This window comes from Schistocerca americana, chromosome 9 (assembly GCF_021461395.2).
Source record: "Schistocerca americana isolate TAMUIC-IGC-003095 chromosome 9, iqSchAmer2.1, whole genome shotgun sequence".
Classification (NCBI taxonomy): Eukaryota; Metazoa; Arthropoda; class Insecta; order Orthoptera; family Acrididae; genus Schistocerca; species Schistocerca americana.
This window is the reverse complement of record NC_060127.1, coordinates 11,709,051-11,733,854: the sequence shown is the minus strand read 5'-3', so window position 1 is coordinate 11,733,854 and position 24,804 is coordinate 11,709,051.

The window sequence follows — 24,804 nt, the reverse complement described above, 5'->3', positions numbered from 1 at the left end:
CAGAGACGTAAAGTTAATTGGTAGAAAACGGAAAAAAATTCAACTTCGCAGCCTCTTTCCCACACGTTTGCCATGTCTTTTGCTAACACAATACAGGGTGGAAGCACAGCCCTCCATAAACAGCTTCTTATCTCTCCTGTTGCGTCCATTTCAAAGTTTGCAAAGAACGGCCATAAACTCGCATTGACAAAGCATGTTTTGAAACAGAGTCTGCACGTCTGGGCGCCAGTTTCCCTGTCCCACAGACATTTGCAGAACGTTTACATTTCTTTAGGCGGCCTGCTCGCTAACAAGGCCTATAATGCGCTGTCGGCGACTTTTCGCGGCTAGGCCGTATATCTCGACTTCTGCCCCTGTCTGTGGCGCCAAGCTTAATGTGTTTCTGCACAATACAACTGCGGCACGGGCCGTCTGGAAATGTCTCAACCGTTCTCCAGAAAAAACGAGCTTTTTCGCCCCACCTATGCCGTGCTTTTACTGCAGTCGTTTAAGTCGACACCCTGTTCCTTTGAACGCAGGTAAAGCTTACCGTATTTCTTTCCCTAGAGCACGCAAACAAGACCATAAACAACTGCCCACCATTTCATCACAATGTATGAAGTCAAATCGCCATAGGTCGTATTCCCTACACCAAATCAGAAGTGAGAGTGTCCTGCAATGTCTCAGGGCTTTGTGCACGAATTGACCTCTCAATTATGTCCCATAAATGTTCGATGGGAATAATATCAGGGGCTGTAAGTGGAAACAATGTTCTTCAAACGAATCGCAAACAAGTGTGGCCCGCTGGCGTGGCGCATTTTCATCCATAAAAATTACTTCCTTATTTGGCAACATGAAGTCCATGAATGGCTGCAAAAGGTCTCCAAGCAGCTTGTAACTGTGTGGGTCTTATGTTGACAAGTTGCACAACGGATAGATCTGACAAGTACCCTTTGGCTCCTGCAAGAAGCAATTTCCACCCCACACTATTACAGAAGTCAGACAGACACTCCTAATGTACCAAAAAGAAATGGCTGAAAAACTTTCGGCAATAGATATCTTCTGGAGTCGTTCGCTGTAAGGAAAAGACAGAAAAAAATTCTATTTTCTTACATAACTAGTAGGATACTTGGGTACTGGAGTATTGCTAGTTAGTGTAAGAAAATCATTAAACGAACGGAAAATATTGTTTATTGCAAAATTTAAGAAAATCAAGTGAAACATTTATTTATAAATTGATACACAAATTTCCGGGTTCTTTTCGGAATAGGAGGTTACCTCTTATGGATAGGAATCCTGTTAATGACATTTATATACAAAGTGTGAGAAAGCTCTTTCATCCATTTTCTTTAAGAATCTTATTTACTCGGCAGAATGGCTGAGAGCCACACCTACTCAACTTGAATAATTATCCGATTGAATTTTTCTAGTACGGTCGAGGCTGTCGCGTGAGAAATGTAACAGAGTGACGTGAATGAAGTACGTTATTCCTAATGGAGGAAGATGGGGCTCGCCTATGCTGTAACACACAATACCATGAGCTGAGACGACTGCTGCATGCGTCGTTCGCCGCTGAAAAATAACAAAACTATGTCTTTCTATCTGGATTGACCTTCGACAATTGAACTCTCACTACGCCTTGATGAAGTCAAGGACTCCTATCTCCCCCTAGTCTAACTACTGGCGGGGTAGACTGACCAGATTACTAGCCCACTGCGATGCCACTCAATGTTCACTTGGAGGTGCTAACTAATACTCTGTCTATGTTCACACCCCACATTAAGTGCCGCTGCCAACACAGTGAACAAACGCTTAATCGCAAGCGACTCAATACAGTATCACTTCGATATGCTGGCGACAGAGGTGCTCTCTCAGTGCAGTACTGAGTAGAGACTTTGTTCCTCGCTCTCTGCGTACACGCACGAGCGCACTCGCTCCCGCTACTTGTTTCCGCTAGATGAGTGTCACCAGAACGACCCCTCTCCATGCAAAAAGCGTAAGGGTGTATCATCCACTGTCTTTCCCTCTCTCCTCCGGCTCATTGCATCAGAAATAGTCCACCAATCAGCGTTACTCTTACAAACGGGAGAATGGCGCTCCATTTAAGCCGACCTATCTGGAAATATATTGCATCTGTGTTATGCATTTACTGTCCACCTGTGAGAACTCTGAAGCTGGGTATTAGGTCCCTAACAATACAGCTGGTTTTGCTTTTAAGGTGAACATGTAGGCCATTATCCCTTTTCTCTAAAAAAAACTGTTTTGGTCCCTGGGCAGTTGGCCGGCCGGCACAGCTGCGTGCTAACTCACCCTCCTACAGACTTTTCAGCGGGCTGGTTGCCTCCACAAAACAGAAACTCCTGTGGCCATCGTGTCTTGAATGTTTGTGTGCACCAGCCTCGACTTTTTGTGATTTATTTACTAGATCTGCACATCGATTAAATGGAAATATGTAAAATTGATTCTACCCTATCGAGTTTGGGCTCGAATGAAACGTCTTGATGAGCAGAATACGATGGTGAGGTTGGAATATGTAAGAAATGAAGGTCAGGTGACCACGCCACCTTACAAGCTGAACATTTCAGTGTGTGCTGCGGCTACAAGTGTGTACCTGCAAATATATGAAAGTTACTTACGTCTTCTTCTTTCTTCTTCCTTCTTCCTTCGTCTTCTTCTTCTTCTTCTTCTTCTTCTTCTTCTTTGACTTTTCCCGCTAAAGGTTAGTCGTTTTATCCTTCCAGTAGTATCGGATACTCCAATCGAAAGCTGTTAATCCCTTCACAGCCATAGCTCCATCAATATATAGACTGTCCCAGGAATAATGGTCAGTATTCAGGGAAACCACAGGAGTTATCACTCAATGCAAAAACGTCCAGTACGAGTTAGCTCCAAAATACATACCTTAGGAGCTATGAACTTCTGTTCAATCGAAGAGATGTATTTGACAGTACTATAGATGAACATGTGCCCATAGCTCTTAAGTTTTGCACTTTAAAGCCCATACTTACCGGACATTTTTTTCTTGTTTAGGTCAATCCTTCGACCTCTCAAAGCGTTGAAAGCAAAGAGCTTGCAGTAGAAGAGATATGTTTCATACAATCGAAAACGAAGTAGTACCTGTAGATCTTAGTTAGTCTCATGTTCAGTGCATCATTTCCACGATAAATCGTAATGATGATGTGCAGGAAGTTGCTTTATACACACTTCGAAAATTAATTTGTAAATATGACTACATACTGAACTCTGATAAGCCTCTTTTAAAATTATCGGTATTAAATTTGCAGATGTCAGTTATTAGTTCCTATCCACCACCTTCTACACATAACAACGATAGGAATTCATGCACGGAATAGAAAGAGTTGTCAAGGAGAAACTTTCCCAGTTTATTTTCAAATTTTACTTTGCTCTCAGGCATTTTATACTGCTGCAAAAAAGTTAGTCACGGCATTGTGCATCCCTCTCCATGCTAAAGACGAACTTAATGTCGAGTAATGAACGTCATTTTTCTTCTCCTACTGTAGTTATGTACATCACTGTTCTCTTTGAACTGCACTGGATTGTTTGCAACAAACTTCATGGGGGAATAAATATACTGTGAAGCAGTAGTCAGAATACCCAGTTCCTTAAACACATGATCATGGGTGAACACCACACACAATTCTCACAGCAATTTTTGACCAATGAGGACTTTTTTCCCATGGTATACGTTTTGGAGTCCGTGTTTACTAGACTTGTTTACTTCGAATGATCGTTCCTGTCGCATCCCTGAACACTGAGCATTGCTACCCGCATAATTCCACTGACGGAGGTGACCATCCCCTCTCAGTTCTTCTCGGGACCCACTTCAACACTTTCATGGACCTCTAGTCACTGTTCATTCATTTGACATGCCGAAATCAAACATCACTTTTATTCTCCATTCTGCTCGATACCGGCGGTGTCACTCCTATGTTTTCGCTTATTTTTGTTGTTTTGATCTTATCTTCAACGGGAACATGCACACATCATCTCGTAAAATGTAATTCCACAGTCCTAATCTTGTCCCTCCTTTTATTCGTAAGTGGCCACGTTTCTGCACCATAAGTAACTGTTTCCTTGATAGCACTGTGGAAGATCCTGTTTTGGTCTTTTGACTGACACTGTTGTCCCAAATCAGTCAACGTAAGGACTCCGTCGCTACTTTGGTCGTCGCCACTTTGGCCTCAAAATACAGGGGGTTCAAAAGAAGTGTCGAATACTTCGAGAGGTGGTAGTACTCATCGAAACAAGAAAAAAAACATGGGTCCGAAAACGCATACTTTTCGAGATAAACACGTGTTTATAGGAAGGTGTGGGCGACGCATGGTTCGCATATTAGCACATTCGATGGATTGGCGCTCAGTCAGATTTGTCGGCAGGGAATTGTTTGTGATGTCTTCCTCACAGTAATCTACCTGCCATTAGGAGGTCTGCAATTAGTTGTGTGGTTCTGGTCATGTTGTAGGCTACTTCAGTTTTCGTCGTGTTTCCGTGCCTTGTCGTACAGTGCAGTCAACCCTGGGTACATATCATGGAGCTTTACCTTCTTCCAAACGCGTATTCACTTACGTGTTTAGTGCTATTGCGGGATTTGTACGTACAACAAATGGTTGGGTTGGGGTGATTCGGGGAAGGGGACAAAACTGCTAGGTCATCGGACCCATCGGCTTACGGAACGATGGGGGAGGATGTCGGCCGTGTCCTTCCAAAGGAACCACCTGGCATTTGCCTGAAGCGATTTAGGGAAATCACGGAAAATCTAAATCAGGACGGCCGGACGCGGGTTTGAACCGTCGTCCTCCCGAATGCGAGTACAGCGTGCTAACCACTGCGCCACCTCGCTCGGTCGTGCAAAAGGTATACTACATTTACATTTTCGCACTTGCACCCCTCGATACCAATGAAAACCTACCACCGGACAAGTGAAATGGCGGGTATGACATTCTGCTATGGTTTACCAAACAGTCGTAGCCTGCGAGCCCGTGCCTGCTATGCCGAAAAATATCCACAGTGCAGAGTGCCCCCTGATGAGGTGGTCGGCAGTCTCTTCCAGCGTCTGAGGTACACATGTACCCACGCACCTCGGAAGGCTGACAGTCGAGCCACGCACAAACTGTACCACGCATCCCCTCTGTTCTCTGTGAACCACACTGAATAGCAGGTGATGAGGTAGTTGCACGCAGATACATCGGCAGCCACCCTCTTCACTCTGAATTTTAAAATTCTGTCATCACTCATTCCACACCACGAGTGTACCTATAAACGTTTGCACACGGAGCTTACACAGTGTCAGATCGAGACAGTTGGCCTAAAGCCCTCACCCACGTAAAGACAGTGATCACAGAATATGGATTCTCTGAGACAGAATACTTCTGTGGGGTGACATCTCTGAGGAGGGATACTTCTGCGGAACTCGGGCCTCCGGCTGGGATAAGCGGTTTTTAGAGGATACTATAGCTCCGGTTTGGCGAAGGCGACAAATGTGAAAACAGAAAGCCTGATTGTGGTGGCAGAATGACATGAAGTGTATCCCCGAGGTCCGTGTCATGTTGGAAACATCTTGTGAGGTGGTGATTCCAATGAATGTGAAAACAGACACCTGATTGTGGTGACAGACTGATCTGTTAGCTTAGCGCGAGCTGCAGGTTACGTTGCAGTGTGGGAGTTCAGTTGGGAACTAGCGAAGCCCACTCTGTAGGAATCAGCATGGCTATCGAAAAAGACGATCGTGTGAAAACAAACTCGCGCTATTTGTCCACGAGACTCAGAGGGCCATAGACACGGGTTCCCAGGTAGATGCCGTATTTCTTGACTTCCGCAACGCGTTTGATACAGTTCCCCACAGTCGTTTAATGAACAAAGTAAGAGCATATGGACTATCAGACAAATTGTGTGATTGGATTGAAGAGTTCCTAGATAACAGAACGCAGCATGTCGTTCTCATTGGAGAGAAGTCTTCCGAAGTAAGAGTGATTTCAGGTGTGCCGCATGGGAGTGTCACAGGACCGTTGCTATTCACAATATACATAAATGACCTTGTGGATGACATCGGAAGTTCATTGAGGCTCTTTGCGGATGATGCTGGGGTATATCGAGAGGATGTAACAATGGATAATTGCACTGAAATGCAGGAGGATCTGCAGCGAATTGACGCATGGTGCAGGGAATGGCAATTGAATCTCAATGTAGACAAGTGTAATGTGCTGTGAATACATAGAAAGAAAGATCCCTTATCATTTAGCTGCAATATAGCGGGTCAGCACCTGAAGCAGTTAATTCCATAAATTATCTGGGAGTACGCATTAGGAGTGATTTAAAATGGAATGATCATATAAAGTTGATCGTCGGTAAAGCAGTTGCCAGACTGAGATTCACTGGAAGAATCCTAAGGAAATGCAATCCTAAAACAAAGGAGCTAGGTTACAGTACACTTGTTCGCCCACTGCTTGAATATTGCTCACCGGTGTGGGATCCGTTCCAGAGAGGGTTGATAAAAGAGATAGAGAAGATCCAACGGAGAGCAGCGCGCATCGTTTCAGAATCATTTAGTAATCGCGAAAGCGTTACGGAGATGATAGATAAACTCCAGTGGAAGACTCTGCAGGAGAGACGCTCAGTAGCTCGCTACGGGCTTTTGTGAAGGCTCGAGAACATAGCTTCACCGAGGAGTCAAGCAGTATATTACTCCCTCCTACTTACATCTCGCGAACAGACCATGAGGATAAAATCAGAGAGATTAGAGCCCACACAGAGGCATACCGACAATCCTTCTTTCCACGAACAATACGAGACTGGAATAGAAGGGAGAACCGGTAGAGGTACTCAAGGTACCCTCCGCCACACACCGTCAGGTGGCTTGCGGTGTATGGATGTAGATGTAGATGTTTTTGGGACTCCATTATTAAAGAATCCTTAGAAATGCACACGGCAGGAAATCTGATGAACTGCGAAATAACGCTTGGAGCTCTATCATTTACACGATTCGTTCTATGCGACAATCACACAGTACACAGATGACAACGACGTGCGACAACCCTGAGGACTGCTGAGTTCCACTATTCCACCAGCGAGGGCGCCGCCACCCACCTTCTACATCCACATCTACATCTAGATATACGAGGATTCTATGCAAATCACACTTAAATGCCTGGCAGAGGATTAATCGAACCACCTTCGCAATAATTCCCTAATTATTCAACTATCAAACAACGCGCGGGGAAAACGAATACCTACATCTTTCCGTGTGAGCTCTGATTTCCCTTATTTCATTATGATGATCGTTTCTCCCTATGTAGCTCAGCGTCAACAAAATATTTTCGCACACTGCGGAGAAAGCTGTTGACTGAAATTTCGTGAGAAGATTCCACCGCAACGAAAAACGCCTTTGTTTTAATGATGTCCGACCCAAATCCTCTATCATGTCCGTGACAGTCTCTCCCCTATTTCACGATAATACAGAACGTGCTGCTCTTCTTTGAACTTTGTCGATGTGCGCCGTCAATCCTATTTGGTAAGGATCCCAGACCATGCAGCAGTATTCTAAAAGGGGACGGACAAGCTTAGTGTAGAAAGTATCCTTTAGCTGATGTGTTACATTTTCTAAGTGTTCTCTCAATAATATGCCGTCTTTCGTTTGCCTTCCCCACAACATTTTCTGTGTGTTCTTTCCAATTTAAATTGTTCGTAACTGTAATTCCTAGGTATTTAGTTGAATTTACGGCTTTAGATTATGCTGATTTATCGTGCAACCGATGCTTAACGGATTCCATTTAGGACTCATGTGGATGACCTCACACTTTTCATTATTTAGGGCCAATTGCTGATTTTCGCACTGCTCAGATAACATTCCTAAAGCGTTCAGTAATTTATTTTGATCTTCTGATAAACGACAGTGTCATCTGGAAACAAGGTAAGACGGCTGTTCTGATTGTCTCCTAAATCGTTTATATAGATAAGGAACAGCAGAGGGCCTATAACACTACCTTGGGTAACACCAGAAATCACTTCTGTTTTACTCGAAGACTTTCCGTCAGTTACTACGAACTCTGACTTCTCTGACAGGAAATAACGAATCCAGTCACATAACTGAGGTGATATTCCATAAGCACACACAGTTTCACTACAAGCCGTTTGTGTGGTATAGTGTCAAAAGCCTTTTGGAAGTCTAGAAATGGGGAATCAATGTGAAATCTTTTCTCAGTAGCACTCAGCGCTTCGTGTGAGTAAAGAGCTAGTTGTGTTTCACAAATACGATGTATTCTAAATCCATGTTGACTGTGTGTCAATAGACCGTTCTCATCGAAATAACCGATAACGTTCGAACACAGTATACAGGGTGTTTCAAAAATGACCGGTATATTTGAAACGGCAATAAAAACTAAACGAGCAGCGATAGAAATACACCATTTGTTGCAATATGCTTGGGACAACAGTACATTTTCAGGCAGACAAACTTTCGAAATTACAGTAGTTACAATTTTCAACAACAGATGGCGCTGCGGTCTGGGAAACTCTATAGTACGATATTTTCCACATATCCACCATGCGTAGCAATAATATGGCGTAGTCTCTGAATGAAATTACCCGAAACCTTTGACAACGTGTCTGGCGGAATGCCTTCACATGCAGATGGGATGTACTGCTTCAGCTGTTCAATTGTTTCTGGATTCTGGCGGTCCCCACAGAAAGAAGTCACAGGGGTTCATGTCTGGCGAATAGGGAAGCCAATCCACGCCGCCTCCTGTATGTTTCGGATAGCCCAAAGCAATCACACGATCATCGAAATATTCATTCAGGAAATTAAAGACGTCGGCCGTGCGATGAGGCCGGGCACCATCTTGCATAAACCACGAGGTGTTCGCAGTGTCGTCTAAGGCAGTTTGTACCGCCACAAATTCACGAAGAATGTCCAGATAGCGTGATGCAGTAATCGTTTCGGATCTGCAAAATGGGCCAATGATTCCTTTGGAAGAAATGGCGGCCCAGACCAGTACTTTATGAGCATGCAGGGACGATGGGACTGCAACATGGGGCTTTTCGGTTCCCCATATGCGCCAGTTCTGTTTATTGACGAAGCCGTCCAGGTAAAAATAAGCTTCGTCAGTAAACCAAATGCAGCCCACATGCATATCGCTGTCATCAATCCTGTGCACTATATCGTTAGCGAATGTCTCTCGTGCAGCAATGGTAGTGGCGCTGAGGGGTTGCCGCGTTTGAATTTTGTATGGATAGAGGTGTAAACTCTGGCGCATGAGACGATACGTGGACGTTGGCGTCATTTGGACCGCAGCTGCAACACGGCGAACGAAAACCCGAGGCCGCTGTTGGATCACCTGCTGCACTAGCTGCGCGTTGCCTTCTGTGGTTGCCGTACGCGGTCGCCCAACCTTTCCAGCACGTTCATCCGTCACGTTCCCAGTCCGTTGAAATTTTTCAAACAGATCCTTTATTGTATCGCTTTTCGGTTCTTTGGTTACATTAAACCTCCGTTGAAAACTTCGTCTTGTTGCAACAACACTGTGTTCTAGGCGGTGGAATTCCAACACCAGAAAAATCCTCTGTTCTAAGGAATAAACCATGTTGTCTACAGCACACTTGCACGTTGTGAACAGCACACGCTTACAGCAGAAAGACGACGTACAGAATGGCGCACCCACAGACTGCGTTGTCTTCTATATCTTTCACATCACTTGCAGCGCCATCTGTTGTTGAAAATTGTAACTACTGTAGTTTCGAAAGTTTGTCCGCCTGAAAATGTACTGTTGTCCCAAGCATATTGCAACAAACGGTGTATTTCTATCGCTGCTCGTTTAGTTTTTATTGCCGTTTCAAATATACCGGTCATTTTTGAAACACCCTGTATCAACGTTAATGGTATGGATTACTCCTACTACCTTTCTCGAATATTGGTATGACCTGTGAAACTTTCCGTTCCTCAGGTACGGATCTATCGTCGAGCGAGCGGTTGTAAATGGTCGTTATGTATGGAGCTATTGCATCTGCATACTCTGAAAGGTACCTAATTGGTATACAGTCTGGGCCAGAACACTTGCTTTCATTAAGTGATATAAGTTGCTTCACTGCTTCGAGGATATCTACTTCTAAGTTATTTATGTTAGCAGCTGTTCTCGATTAGAATTCTGCAATATTTACATCGTCTTCTTAGGTGAAGGAATTTCGATAGGCTGTGTTTAGTAACTCTGCTTTGGCAGCACTTTCGTCGATAGTATCCCCATTGCTATCGCACAGACATGCCGCTAGCATATTTTACTTACGACCAGAATCTCTTTGGATTTTCCGTCAGGTTTCGAGATAAAATTTCGTTGTGGAAACTATAAGCATCTCGCGTTGATGTTAGCGCTAAATTTCGAGTTTCCATAATAGATTGCCAATTTGGGGATTTTGCGTCCGTTTAAATTAGGAAGTTTTTTTCATTGTTTCTGCAACAGTGTTCTGACCCGTTTTGTGTTCCAAGAAGAATCAGCTCCGTCGTTTGTTAATTTATTTGGTATAAATCTCTCAATTGCTGTCGATACTATTTTCTTTGAATACAAGCCACATCCGGTTTACACTTATATTGTTAATGCGGGAGGAATGGAGATTGTCTTTCAGGAAGGCGTCACCTGAATTTTTGTCTGGTTTTTAAACAGGTATATTTTTCGTTGGTTTTCTTTTGAAGATTTGGGGGTTACAATATTCAGTCTCGCTACGACAACCCTGTGTTCACCAATCCCTGTATCCGTTTGGATGCTCGTTATTAACTCAGGATTATTTGTTGCAAGTGTGTTCCGAGAACCGTTCACTGTTCGCGTGGGCTCATGAACTAACTGCTCGAAATAATTTAGTTGCGTGTAGCACAATTTCGGATTATGTTTTATGCGTACATTTGGATTTAAACATGGAATTTCGCCAACACATCTAGGGTAAATTGAAGTCACCACCAACTATAATTTTATTAGTTGGGTCTGTGTTTGAAATTAAGCTCAAGTTTTCTTTGAACCTATCAGCAACTGTATCTGAGTTGGGAGGTCGGTAAAAGGTTCCCATTATTATTTTATTCCGGTTACCAAGAATGACCTCTGCCCATACTAACTCACAACAACTGTTTGCCTCAGTTTCGTTACCAGGTAAACTACTTCTAACAGAAACAAACACGCCCCCGCCAACTGCGTTTATTCTATCCTTTTGGAACACCGCCTTGTAGATTAGTCACACTGTCAGCACGATCTTAACGTACGCGCCGAATACGCACAGCATACCAATAATCTGCGGGACGGCGGAAGGTTACTTCAGTCTACGATAACTTACCCGAGCGTAAGGCAGTCAGCGGAAATATGGTACAGCGTAGTTACTGACGGCTGGCTGTAAGGTGGAAACTGCAAAATGCTTGGTTGCAATATACTCACACGACTGATTTACAGATAAATGAAAAAAAAATGGTGGAAGTCGACGTCGTGGAACACTACTGTCGATTTCTGTGAAATGTTGGCAAACGCGAGGCGATACTGGTCGCATAGCTTAGAATATAGGCTATAGGAAGGGGAAACGTACGACTATAGTATTTCTAGGTTTAGAAAATGCTTTTGGCATTGTTTACTGAAATACACAACGTTATACACGTGAAAAAATCAGCTCTATTGAAAGGAAAAATAAGTTTTTTATTTTATGAGAAAACAAAGCAGAACGTAAAAAGGCGTTCTTTATTTCCTTCTAAATATTATTTGCTGCGTTGTTATGTATATCTTTTGTTGAATAATTTGAAATGCTTCGACAATGCTTTTTATGTCATTTCACTTTCCTGCAGTGAGGAAAATGTACCATACTAAATTGGTTACGAGCATCGGTTGTAAATTTTACTTCACCGTTAATAAACTTAATCATCGGTGTTTCTTAGTTTTGTTATTTCACCGTGACTGTTTGCATCAAAAATGGTATCTGTTAACCAGACTTTCAGTTTTTGGTATCGCGGCTACGCGAAGCGACGTTTTTGGCGTTATCTGTGCTTCTGGTCGATAAAAATAACATTTGAGACCCCATTCATTATAGTATGCCAAGAATACAACTTGTGGACTTCATAAGCGAAGTGTAATCAGTTTGGTGGCTCAAGTCAATTACAGGTCTCTCTGGCCCTGAAGTTTGTATACGTGCATCCAGCGTAAGAGCAGCGTGGATCAAATAAAACTTGCCCGGAGAACAGAGTTACAGGGTGCAAAGACACACAGCAGAAGAAAGGAAATGCAGTACTAAGCTGACTCTGGCAGATGTTGAAATTGAACATCGTTCATCTGTTGGCCCTTTTGGGTTCAAATGGTTCAAACGGCTCTGAGCACTATGGGACTTAACTACTGAGGTCATCAGTCCCCTAGAACTTAGAACTACTTAAACCTAACTAACCTAAGGACATCCCACACGTCCATGCCCGAGGCAGAATTCGAACCTGCGACCGTAGCGGTCACGCGGTTCCAAACTGACGCGCTTAGAACCGCACGGTCACACCGGCCGGCCTGGCCCTTTTGGGACCTGGTTACCAAGTTGCTGAAGGCGGATCGAAGCTGCTGGAATTTCTACAGTCTCTTCAGAAATGTTCTGCTTCACCTCTTGAGGACTATAAGGGTTGTTGCGATACATCTTAGACCTGAGGGCTCCCCCCACAAAGTAATCGCGCACTGACAGATCAGCTGACCTGGGAGGCCATCTTGGGCCGCAACCAGACTGACCTCTGCTAACAACTATATCAGGCGGGAAGATTGTGTAAATGTGCTCCAAGGTTCGACCGGCTGTATGGGAAGTAACTGTATTTTCCTACTCCGTTAATGCTGCCACAGATCGTACGGACCACTTTATATGCGCCACCCTGTACTACGAAATCAAACTACCTCGTCATAGCTCAGTATTTATTTTGTAAACAACTGCCAAAATCGCACGTGCTTGACATCAGAGTATGTTTCACAGTGTTGCCAACCTTCCTTTGATCAGTACTCGCAAATACCGAAAGTACTTTACGTCTATAAGTGACCTGTCACACCAGCAACTCCCTCTCAAGTTTCTGAATTATGTTTGTATGCATATGTATGTATATTTATATCAAATCCCTCTCATGTGAAGATTAGGCTTCTACTCAACATGTATTTTAATTACTTCCCTGTCCCCATCAGGTTAAGGGATATAACGTCACAAAGAGAACTATAAAAATATATTTAATAATAGAATTAAGACGCCTGAAGGCCAGCTCTGTTTTCATTTATAATACGCTAGCAATCTTAGAAACACTTCGCTGTTGCTCGTATGTGTGGGAATTGGGTATACGTCCTAATGTCGGGTATCTCTGAAAACTGTTGAGAGGCACCCACATGCCTTGCTCATACTGTGGCATCAAGCAGTCAGGCCTGCAAGATGAGTCGTCTGCCAAGCGAGTGGATTTATTCTTATTTCTCGAGTGACATAAATGACTGATTATGAACTCTAGTACTCACAATTAAGCTACAAATTATTCTCCTGTTTGAATATTACGCAAGGGAAACGGATAGGAATTTACACAACTCTGATTGTTCACTACGCTTTGGCAATACCACATTTCCTTTCTTACCCAACGGCTTTGATGAACACCTGGCCATCGCACTGAATATGAATGGCGCACACATTATAAATTCTGGGTATCTTGACTACACACTACTCGAAGAACAAGGCCACCAATCTTTTTCTTTTCACTATCTTTTTTATTCCGATAAATTCTATTATGATTCAAAGATAACCTAAACACACCATTACATTTTATACAACAATTACACATGAGGAACACGGTGGATCTTTTGCTATATCTCAGACTTCGACTCTCATACCCATCATAACGAAAATTTGCTCCAGACCGAGCGGTACGAAAACGAACACGCATAACCCACTGCCTCTGAACCTATCTTGCTACTCTCCCATGCAAACTACACATACTTAAATTACATGAAATATATCACACTGGCAACATAGAATACATCACAAAGAATAGTCACAATGTTAGAATCACTTCACTTTCAGCTTTCCCCCTTCAATTAGTATTCATCCCAGTTTCACACGACACTGCCCCACTTCGTAACTTTTCTTTCCTACTACGAACTCTGGAGGATATATGCACGTCTTCCTGTGCAGTGCAAGACAAGTGGCGTTGCTGGGTAGACGGCTGACTCACCTTGCTTCTCTCTCAGAGTATTAGAGTTTGAATCTAGCGTCACACGGAAACATAACACGCAAAGTAATATTAAGATCATATTCGTCACACACGCGACTCCTCAACCGGTACTTTCGACGAGTACTTCTCTTTATCCTTTGCCTCATACACAGGTTGAGACTCACACAGTACTCACCACGTGGAAGTGCTCGTCTGTAATTTCGTGTCCTGCACACGCCATTTCTTAAATATTTCCAACTTATAGTACACACGCCAGTAATTCAGCTTAACTTCAGCACTCGGAAGTATTTCAACTTAGTACTAGCACCCGCAAGTATTTCAACTCAATGCTACACGAGGTTTCATTGTGACCGTTGGTCGCTTCCGAAGATTGCTATGATCCCCTTAATATTACCTGCCTGTCATTTAATCTCCACCCAAAAGTTACTGAAATAGAGAAATAATTATTCCAAACTACTCTTAAGTATTTCACATGCATACCATTCTATCCACTCTTTTGTCTTTTCGGAGCACACCTAAGACGGGTCTTACCAACACAAGATCCAGCGGCAGAGTGATGAAACATGGCCGTTCTTCATGTCATCTCGCACCTCCGCCGAGGTGGGGAGCACCTTGCTACCGTATTGGTCAGCCACATTTCAGGTGCTCAGAGCTCAGATAAATTTCATCTCTTTGGTTCCACCAAAGGTGACGAAAGGACCGTCTCAAAGATGATCATATATTGCACATTCACTATCTGCAGTTAGCAGACGACCATACATTCATTCATTTCACAGATCTCACCAAATTGGATGCAGCGATTTATTTTGTGCGAGTGCACGTGTGATCAATTAAATAAATAAATTGCCCTTCTTTCCTACACTGGTATCTGGCTTCGGTGTATTAAGTGAAATTGAGTTGTTATTACAAAAAATATGTTGTTCTGACAAGAATAACGAAGAATGTTGTACCTATTTTCAATGTCGGGTGGTACTGTACCATTTCACTGTGTCGAGAGGCAGGTTTCGGCTCCGCATTGCGACTTGACCACTTTGATGGTGTGGAACTTGAAATTGTAATTAATCATACAGTATACGAATAAAAAACTCTTGTGTTGCCGCTTTTGGTTTTTATTGTTTCTAGGTTTTTTATTACTGTACACAACATAATCACAAAAATTCAGACTATGCAACATAATTCTTTTCATCGATACTGCATGGTAAGAGTATGAACTGCTTTTATGAACTACTGGATCATAAAAGGGCAACATAACACTGACCTCGTGAAAAATTTGTCTTATTGGTTAAATGGTCTGCTGTCGAAGCTAAAACCGACTGTGGTGAAGAAAACAAAACGACATTTAGTTTTATACACTACTTTTGTTTGAAATTATGTAGAAGGACTGTATAGGGGGTGAAACAATTATTCGCCTTTTAGTTTAAATAATGTCCTGTTATTCTACTGTAATTAAATGGACTGTGAGAAAGAAAATGGAATTGCATATTTTCACAGCACATAACATCATACCATTTGCTTTCCCACGGTTAGTTTTAACAGAAAATCTGGACATCACAGTTTCAAAAATGCACAGCCCCTGTCTGTTCCAATCTTCATTACAGTGTTCTGCAGAAATTTAAAATAAATCGGTCAAAAACTTATCGAGATTTACGCTAACAACATTTCCCCTCTGTGTAGGCTATTACATGTATGTATTTATATATAGTACTTTTTAAAAAAGGTTTAGCCTCTGCCCATGCAAATGTTTATTAGAGTAGCGTGTAAAAAGTGGAAGTAAATCGGTCAAAAACTTTTCAAATTTTTTGGAAACAACGATTCCCCTTCATATATTAGTATTAACTTAAAAGAAATTGTCTGTTGGGTATTACAAGCCTACTTGAGTCTACTATTATGTCCTGAAACATATCTGCCCTCTTATCACAAAAAATAATTGAAATTTCTAGGAAATTAAAAAGGACTAAGAATTTATGTACGAAGTGCCTCATCTTAAAGAAATACATGTGCTGATTTCAAAACTGCCCTCAGACTTTGCAAGTCTGTAATATATGTGAACTTTGGGAGGTTTAAATATTATGATTCATGACAAACTGCCTGTTGGCTTCTGTCACGGGTTCTTCGGCCAACGTTCGTATGATGAAACTTCCTGGCAGATTAAAACTGTGTGCTGTGAGGACGGGGCGTGAGTCGTGCTTGGGTAGCTCAGTTGGTAGAGCACTTGCCGGCGAAAGGCAAAGGTCCCGAGTTTGAGTCTCGGTGTAGTACACAGTTTTAATCTGCCAGGAAGTTTCATATCAGCGCACACTCCGCTGCAGAGTGAAAATCTCATTCTCGTTCGTATGATGATTGTCCTGGCGTTTCACCAGCACAAGTGGCTGGCAATGTCAACGTTTCACCCAGTCCACCACCAGCAGTGGAGGGTGGAACTCTGACAATGCCGCTGCACTCGTGCTGCCGAATCATCAGAAAAATCATCAGACGAAGAACACGAGACAGAAGCCAACAGGCAGTTTGTCAACTAGTTGCCACGAAAGCCTTAATAATTTTGAATTTTGTATTATGATTCATATTTGAGCAATATTAATTCAGCATCTGCAATTCGATTACAGCTGTATGTGCAAAACATGGTATTTTGTCTTCCGGCATGCCTTGAAATACTGTTACTTTTCGAAACAATCTTTTAATTCAATGTAAATGTACAACAGCTACCGCGGTTCATTTGTGATACCGTTTTGGAATTAGCCAAATGAATCGGTTCCCTAATATGGACATTAGTTGCTACCATGGTAGCAAAATATGGGGTGATGAATTAAACTGGTTCCAACATTAGGAATAGGGATTTCGCACAGGAATCCTAAAACACAATGTCGTAAGGCGTGTGTAGTATCAGTGGAATCTGGAAGCGAGCAGCAAAATGGTTTTGTTGCCCTTAAGGGGACCACACCGCGGTTCGTGTCGAAAAAAATCGATTTTCGGTTTTCATCATATTTCGATAGATTAAGGTTTTATTTAAGTACTCTGAAAAGGATTTTGCTGAAAAAAATTTTTTTCGAGCGTTTAAAGAACATGTTCCTACCACATATGTTTTGGTGCCACGCCCACTTTTCTGTCACCTACTTTTCTGCATATATTTTAGATCTTTATATCCCCTACATTGCACTTTAGGGATTTTTTTTTACTCCCATGTGTGTTGGCTATCCTTGGAATGCAACGGTCGGTATTCTTTTGTTTCTGCTGTTTGTAAACAACACGCTTTCAAACACGCAGTTAGTTTTGTTCAAGTGTGATTGCGAGTAGTTGTTATAGAAAACTTGCAGGCATACTATGGGCAGGCAATTAGGAGAAATAAAGAAAATCTGGAGGCAATGAAGAGAGATGTTTGGGCGATATTCTTCCATAAGTTCTCTACTGATGATAAGCCATGTCATGGACTGTGTCCACCAGGAGAAAATTCGTGGTGCAAATACAATAGGGCTCAGGCAACTGGAGAGTCTTATTGTCACCAGCATTCTCTTCCTGCTGCCGTTATTACAGCAATTAAACCTATTTTCGGAGACTTGGCTCATCCTGACCTTCTAAGGAAATGTCTACATGGGCAGACACAGAACCCAAATGAATGTTTCAAAAGCTTAATTTTGAACTGCCTTCCTAAAACTGTATTTGTAGGCATGGATACAATGAAACTAGGAGTTCATTATGCTGTTATTACATTCAGTTGTGGTAATATTGGAAAGTGTTGGGTACTGAAAAAGCTGGGAATTAATCCTGGTGAAAATATGATCACTGGGCTGCAACATTGCGATAAAATGAGGATAGCCGATGCAGACAGGTCTGCATCTAATATGGCCAAGAAAGCAAGACAAACATCCAGGAAGGTGAAAAAGAAGCTGGAAGACCTGCTAGAGGCCAAAGAAGGGCCATCATATGGAGCAAGACAGTTTTAATTAACTGTAAGTAACAAATTTTAAAAGTTTTTTTCTTTGAGGTCAATTTCACGCAAATTAAAACTTTCAGTACATATGCCCCATTATATCAGAAACTATCATAGATAAATGAATGAAATTTTCAGAGATCTGCATAACATAAAAAGCCACCTCTGGTACTACATTCGTTAATATTCCCCCATCAGGAAGTTCACAAAAAACATTTTCTGCAGAAAAACTTAATATTTTTTGTTAATAAATTTAAAAAAGTATTTCTTAAAAATTGTAAAATGGATAACGTAGATTTTAGTACAGTTGACTCTATTAGCATCATGTAACATACAGTGAAAGTAATAAGGTCCCGCATCAAATACTTGCCTAAATTAATATGGGTTAGATAGGCGGGGTGTGGTCCCCTTAAATCTGTCGTATGTGTAAGGAAAAAAAATTTAATTCACGACGTATAAACTACTGGTTAGGTTCAAAGACTTTGTTCTTAAGTGTGCGTGATGAACTTTGCTTCGATAATCCTTTACGAGATCATGATAGCGTGCTAAAAAGTAATGCCTCCGTTTTTTTCTGTTCTCAATACCGTTTAGGTATTACATGTCATATATATTACTCGCTCGGCTTTCCCGCTGCTCTGACCAAAGTCGCAATCCTCTCCCGCTAGAGACCTCGGAACTGCAGTGTGTAACATGGCAGAGTGTAACCTAACTGTGTTATTGGGTCAGAAACAATGTACTGCGAGATTCTCAGAAAACTGAAAGCACAAATTCGAAGAATACGTCCACACGTGGAGTAACCTCTCTCTCATCATGACAGTACCAGACGACACACGAGCCCTGCGACATCTGCAACAATCTGACGCCTTGGGTTCACCGTTATCGATCGTCCTCGATTCGGTCCCGAATTGTTCCACATCTCATTTTCGTCTGTTTCTAAAACTTAAAGAACACCTTCAGTCCTAGATAAATTGAAACTTTATTGTATTAATGGTATAGCCTACCAGTAGATAATGTTGTATCAAAGAACAGAATGTAGAAAGTTCCACTTAGTATTTCAATCAATACAGTTCAGGGATGTAATTCTGACTGGGGGAGAAATCACACCCCAAGGCTCAACCTTAGGACCACTGCTGTTCCTCAATTATGTGTACGATCTCCTATGTAATATACAACAAGTAGACTTAGTTATTTTTGCAGGTGACACTAGTATAGTTTTCAATCCAAGACTATATACAGAAACTGATGAAATAGTAAACAGCATTCTTAAAAGTATCACTGAGTGGTTTTCTGCAAATTGTCAGTCTCAATTTTAAAAAGACACAACAGATTCAGTTCTGCACATTTGAGGATATGACACCAATGGTAAGTGTAACACATAGTGAAGAAATAATAAATAGGCGCAAACTTCAAAATTCTTTTAATGATCATGTTGATGACAATTTAAACTGGAAAAAGCACATCTGGAACTCATAAGACAAGTTATTTGACCCACATTTGCACATAGAATCGTTGTTAATCTTGGGGAGAGACAAATCAGCAAGCTGATACATTTTGCATATTTTCGTTCAACAATTTGATATGGAATAATATTCAGGGGTAACTTAGCTTTAAGAAAGAAAGTCTTCTTTGTTCAAAAACGTATGATAGAGTAATACGTAGTGTTCATCCATGATCGTCTTGTAAACATCTGTTTAAGGAGTTGGTCATTCGGTGTACTGGTTGATGTATATATATTTTTCCTCATGAACTAAGCAGATTCAGAAGGATGTAGGCTGCAGTAGGTACTGGGAGATGACGAAGCTTGCACAGGATAGAGTAGCATGGAGAGCTGCATCAAACCAGTCTCAGGACTGAACACAACAACAACAATAACAACAACAACAACAACAACATTCCCTCATGAGATTTGTAGGCAACCCACCACAATTCAAAGGGTACAATGATATACGTAATTACAACACCAGAAGGGAAATTAACATTCAATACATAAATTAATGTTCTCTTTAGCACAAAAAAGTGTGTACATTGCTGCAACAAAACTTTTTGATCATTTATCCCACTGGATAAGAAATATCTGACTGACAGCAATGTAAAATGTGAAAACAAACTAGAAAAATTTCTCCTTCCTTTACTACTACTCCTTCTCCTCTTCTGTAGAAGAGCTGCTATTATTGTTGTGCCTAAAAGGAGGAGAGTAGAAATTACCAAATCTCTCTCTCTCTCTCTCTCTCTCTCTCTCTCTCTCTTCTCACACACACACACACACACACACACACACACACACAACGTTTTGCAAGCAGCTATTATTTGCAAAATAATTTGTGATTTGAACGTAATTCGTTCCGCATCATAACTATTTATCGTGTCAAATGATTCATTGAACATGAAACATACTTCCTAAAAATAAATACTAAGGAGATGCAAAAGTAAGGCATCCACTACTGTAGCTTGAGCAGTGTGGGCGAAAACCTAATTTTCGATGTTAGCAGAGAATTAAACGGTTTCCCTCAAAACTTCCTTCCAAGAAAGATTAACGTTTAAGCCCTGTTCCGTCCGATTCTGTTCCAAATCATTACAAATCTTGAGGTCAGACAAATCGCAAGTTGACGTATATTGCGAATTTTCATTCAATAGTGTCGTATTTAATAATGTTCTGGGTCTAACAACACTACCACAACAAAGGTCAAAAATTAATTATGATTTGGAGTGTTGCTCACGCTGCTACATATTGCATTTTTGGGCAACAACAATGTTATATTATGTGGCAGATGTCATTGGAGTACAGTTGATAAAGTCATTTCATGAAATAATGGATAAACTAGGCACTCATCTTTTCGTGTTTCCCACGCTGGTCTCTCGTTGTGAACTCATGGCTCAATCGCCGAAAATCTTGGTAGTGATGATTCCAAGCTCGGTTTTAAAAAGGCCTAGGTGTTATTCTGCGTTATTAAAAAGTTTTATGGATGTGTTTCATAAACCATTCTTGAAGATTAAACTTTTGAAAGTTAGGACAATGGGGATGTAAAAAAGTAATCAGCACTCCGAATTTAAGTTACACTCCTTTTTTATTACGTTTGCTGCAGTATCACGTTACTCACAAAACATCACTACACAATATATAACATCCTTGAAAATATCTTCCTCACTGTTAAAGTTCACATTGTATAAACTGACTACAATTTGCGTCTTTTCAACATTACGTCCAAGACTTGACCTTCTCAAGGTCCGACTCTCTAACAACTGCTTACGCGCCCAAAAATTCAGAGTTACAAGTACGACAAAGATCATAATGACAAAAGAAAGAATACACATAAGAATAATATCATAGCAATATAAACATATCGAAGTATCAAAGTACTTCTACATTAACAAAATCAAATCTGAATGTTGTCTCAGAAATATGTTAACTACTTTACAGAAACACAGTAGAACATTGCTGGTATCGTGAGGTTGAGGTGAGATGCCGAATGGTTACGTAATTCAAGTACGATTACGTGGGGTAACTCATTTTTAGGAAGAAAGTGTTTGTCGCTCAAGAAGAGCAGTGTGAACGGCGCCGAAACGCACTGTGGGACTTTCGACTTTCTTCAATGTGACTCGCACTGCGAAGGCTGCTTAATGCAGAGAACGGAATCTGGTGGCAGTACGAGCAGTGTTATTCTCGGTGCCTGAGGCGTTCCCCGCGCCTGCTGACCTGCTGCAGGCGGCGGCTGGTCTGTCGAAACCGCGGGGAGCAGTCCGGGGGCGTGGCAGGGAAAGGACAGGCGGCGGGCGCGGGAGAAAGGAGCGCTCTTAAGCACAGCGGAGGCGGGGCTGCCGGGCGGCTGGACGGCTGGTTGCGCAGGCCCGCGGCGGCCTTGCGGCTCACCTTGCAAACCTGAGGCCGCGGCTGCAGCCCGCCACCTGCTGCGAGGTGCGTGGCGGAGGCTGCTTTCTTCGTAACATTGTAATGTTGATGTATTAAGTTGTTCTGAAATCGGTGCTGATATTCAAGACAATAAAAGCGGGTCAAAAGTTGTGAGCTATCTGGGGAAGTTAACCTTGCATTACTGAGCAACTTTTTCACTAGGTGTCCAGTCTATCTTACCAAATTCCCAACCAGACTAACATTAATTATAATCTTTCAGTAGTCATCTTACACCTTATGCAACGGTTGCAGGGAACGTCCAAAGTGGACACACAGACTGTTGGCTAACGACAAAAGTGTAAGGAATAAAAATATATAATCAGTTTTACCATTACTTTTCGTTTTACTTTAAAAAATCACCGATTCTTCACGTGTTGAAAGGGGAGTACCTACTTAAGCCGTATAGGTCGTTTAGTATATTTCCTATGTTTCGATTATTCGCTTTATCAGAATATAAGTTAGAATTCGTAAAATGAAGTTCAGTGTCAGATGGAACGAGACTTTTGCCTACGCGGGTGGCGACTGCCGACTAAATCGAAAAGTCGTTCCCAAAAATCCACGACGATCGTAGAGTCAGTCATTGGAATTTATTTCCTTTAGTAATAATAAAATTACTGTGCTCAATGGTTAGCAGTAAGGAGTGAGAACAGCAGAACACTTTCGTTGCACTGTGTGGGAGAACGCTACGAACAATCTTTTAAAAATGATCACTCGACACATGGACCTAAGTTTATTATGGTTTGCAGGCATTTTTACCAGCTTGTTCGTTCAGTGCTTTCGACTCCAAAATGTGAAAGGAGTTATTAGCTGTGATCTCGCGAGATGTAATCTGCCTTCCCGTTTGTAACTAAGCTTGAATGAGATAGACAAAAGCGATAACACGCGAGAAAGCTGATTGCTCTTAACAGAGACAATCACTTGTGTTTCCCCTCCACCTGCGGTGTATCAACTGGCCACTCCAAAACGGAGTGCAACCCACACCTCTGGTCACTAACTTGATGAGCGACTCACAGCAATATCGATAAGAACGAAATTTTTAACATTACAGGTAATTAGTGAATTTTTCCATTGCCTTTCACTTCGATAATCTTCATATCATTTGTCACTTGTTCTCTGGAACTATTTCAAACTCATCGAAATCTGAAGCGAACATACCTACTTCTAAATCCGTACTCTGCAAATCGTTGCGAAGTGCATAGCGGAAGGTATATTCCATTATAACACGTACCGGAGATTTTTTTGCGTGTGAAGAATGGTTGTTTGGACGCCTCTATCCACACTGCAATTAGTCTAACAAGGAGACCACACCCTGCAATCGAACTACTGTAATTTTTATTTTTTTTATACAGGGTAATTGTAGTTAAAGTTTCAGTGTCAAGACGCAGAAAAAAGAACTGCTGCTCAGAATGACGTCATACTTCAGAGAAATATTGTCGATGAAAGGGGGAAACGTTACGAAAACAAAAAAAAAAAACAAAAAAGAAGATTTTCCTGCTAGGCGGCTCTGTAAGATTCTTAACTTAAAAATGAGAGATGAATCGCTATACGAGGGTAGTGTGAGTTTGCACAGGAAACCTGCCGTACTGCAATGTGGACATCCTCACAAGTTTGGCATTCAACGTTTGTGGCACTGTTACTTAGGTAAGTCCATCCACCACGACTGGATCGTACCACATAGGATGGGAAAAATCAGTTTTTAACTCTCCGAAAAACAGAATAAAAAAAAAACAATGAAATTGGTTTTTCATTTTCCTCTGGACCTGATGGGATACCAGTTCGAATTTACACAGAGTACGCGAAGGAACTTGCCCCCTTCTTGCAGCGGTGTACCGTAGGTCTCTAGAAGAGCGTAGCGTTCTAAAGGATTTGAAAAGGGTACAGGTCATCCCCGTTTTCAAGAAGGGACATCGAACAGATGAGCAGAACTATAGACCTATATCTATAACGTCGATCAGTTGTAGAATTTTGGAACACGTATTATGTTCGAGTATAATGACTTCTCTGGAAACTAGAAATCTACTATGTAGGAATCAGCATGGGTTTCGAAAAAGACGATCGTGTGAAACCCAGCTCGCGCTATTCGTCCACGAGACTCAGAGGGCCTTAGACACGGGTTGACAGGTAGATGCCGTGTTTCTTGACTTCCGCAAGGCGTTCGATACAGTTCCCACAGTCGTTTAATGAACAAAGTAAGAGCATACGCACTATGAGACCAATTGTGTGATTGGATTGAAGAGTTCCTAGATAACAGAACGCAGCATGTCATTCTCAATGGAAAGAAGTCTTCCGAAGTCAGAGTGATTTCAGGTGTGCCGCAGGGGAGTGTCGTAGGACCGTTGCTATTCACAATATACAGATGACATCGGAAGTTCACTGAGGCTTTTTGTGGATGATGCTGTGGTATAGCGAGAGGTTGTAACGATGGAAAATTGTACTGAAATGCAGGAGGATCTGCAGCGAATTGCAGGGAATGGCAATTGACTCTCAATGTAGACAAGTCTAATGTGCTGCGAATACATAGAAGGAAATATCCCATATCATTTAGCTACAATATAGCAGGTCAGCAACTGGAAGCAGTTAATTCCATAAATTATCTGGGTATACGCATTAGGAGTGATATAAAATGGGATGAACATATAAAATTAATCGTCGGTAAAGCAGATGCCAGAATGAGATTCATTGGAACAATCCTAAGGAAATGCAATCCGAAAACAAAGTAAGCAGGTTACAGTACGCTTGTCTGCCCACTGCTTGAATACTGCTCAGCAGTGTGGGATCCGTACCAGATAGGATTGA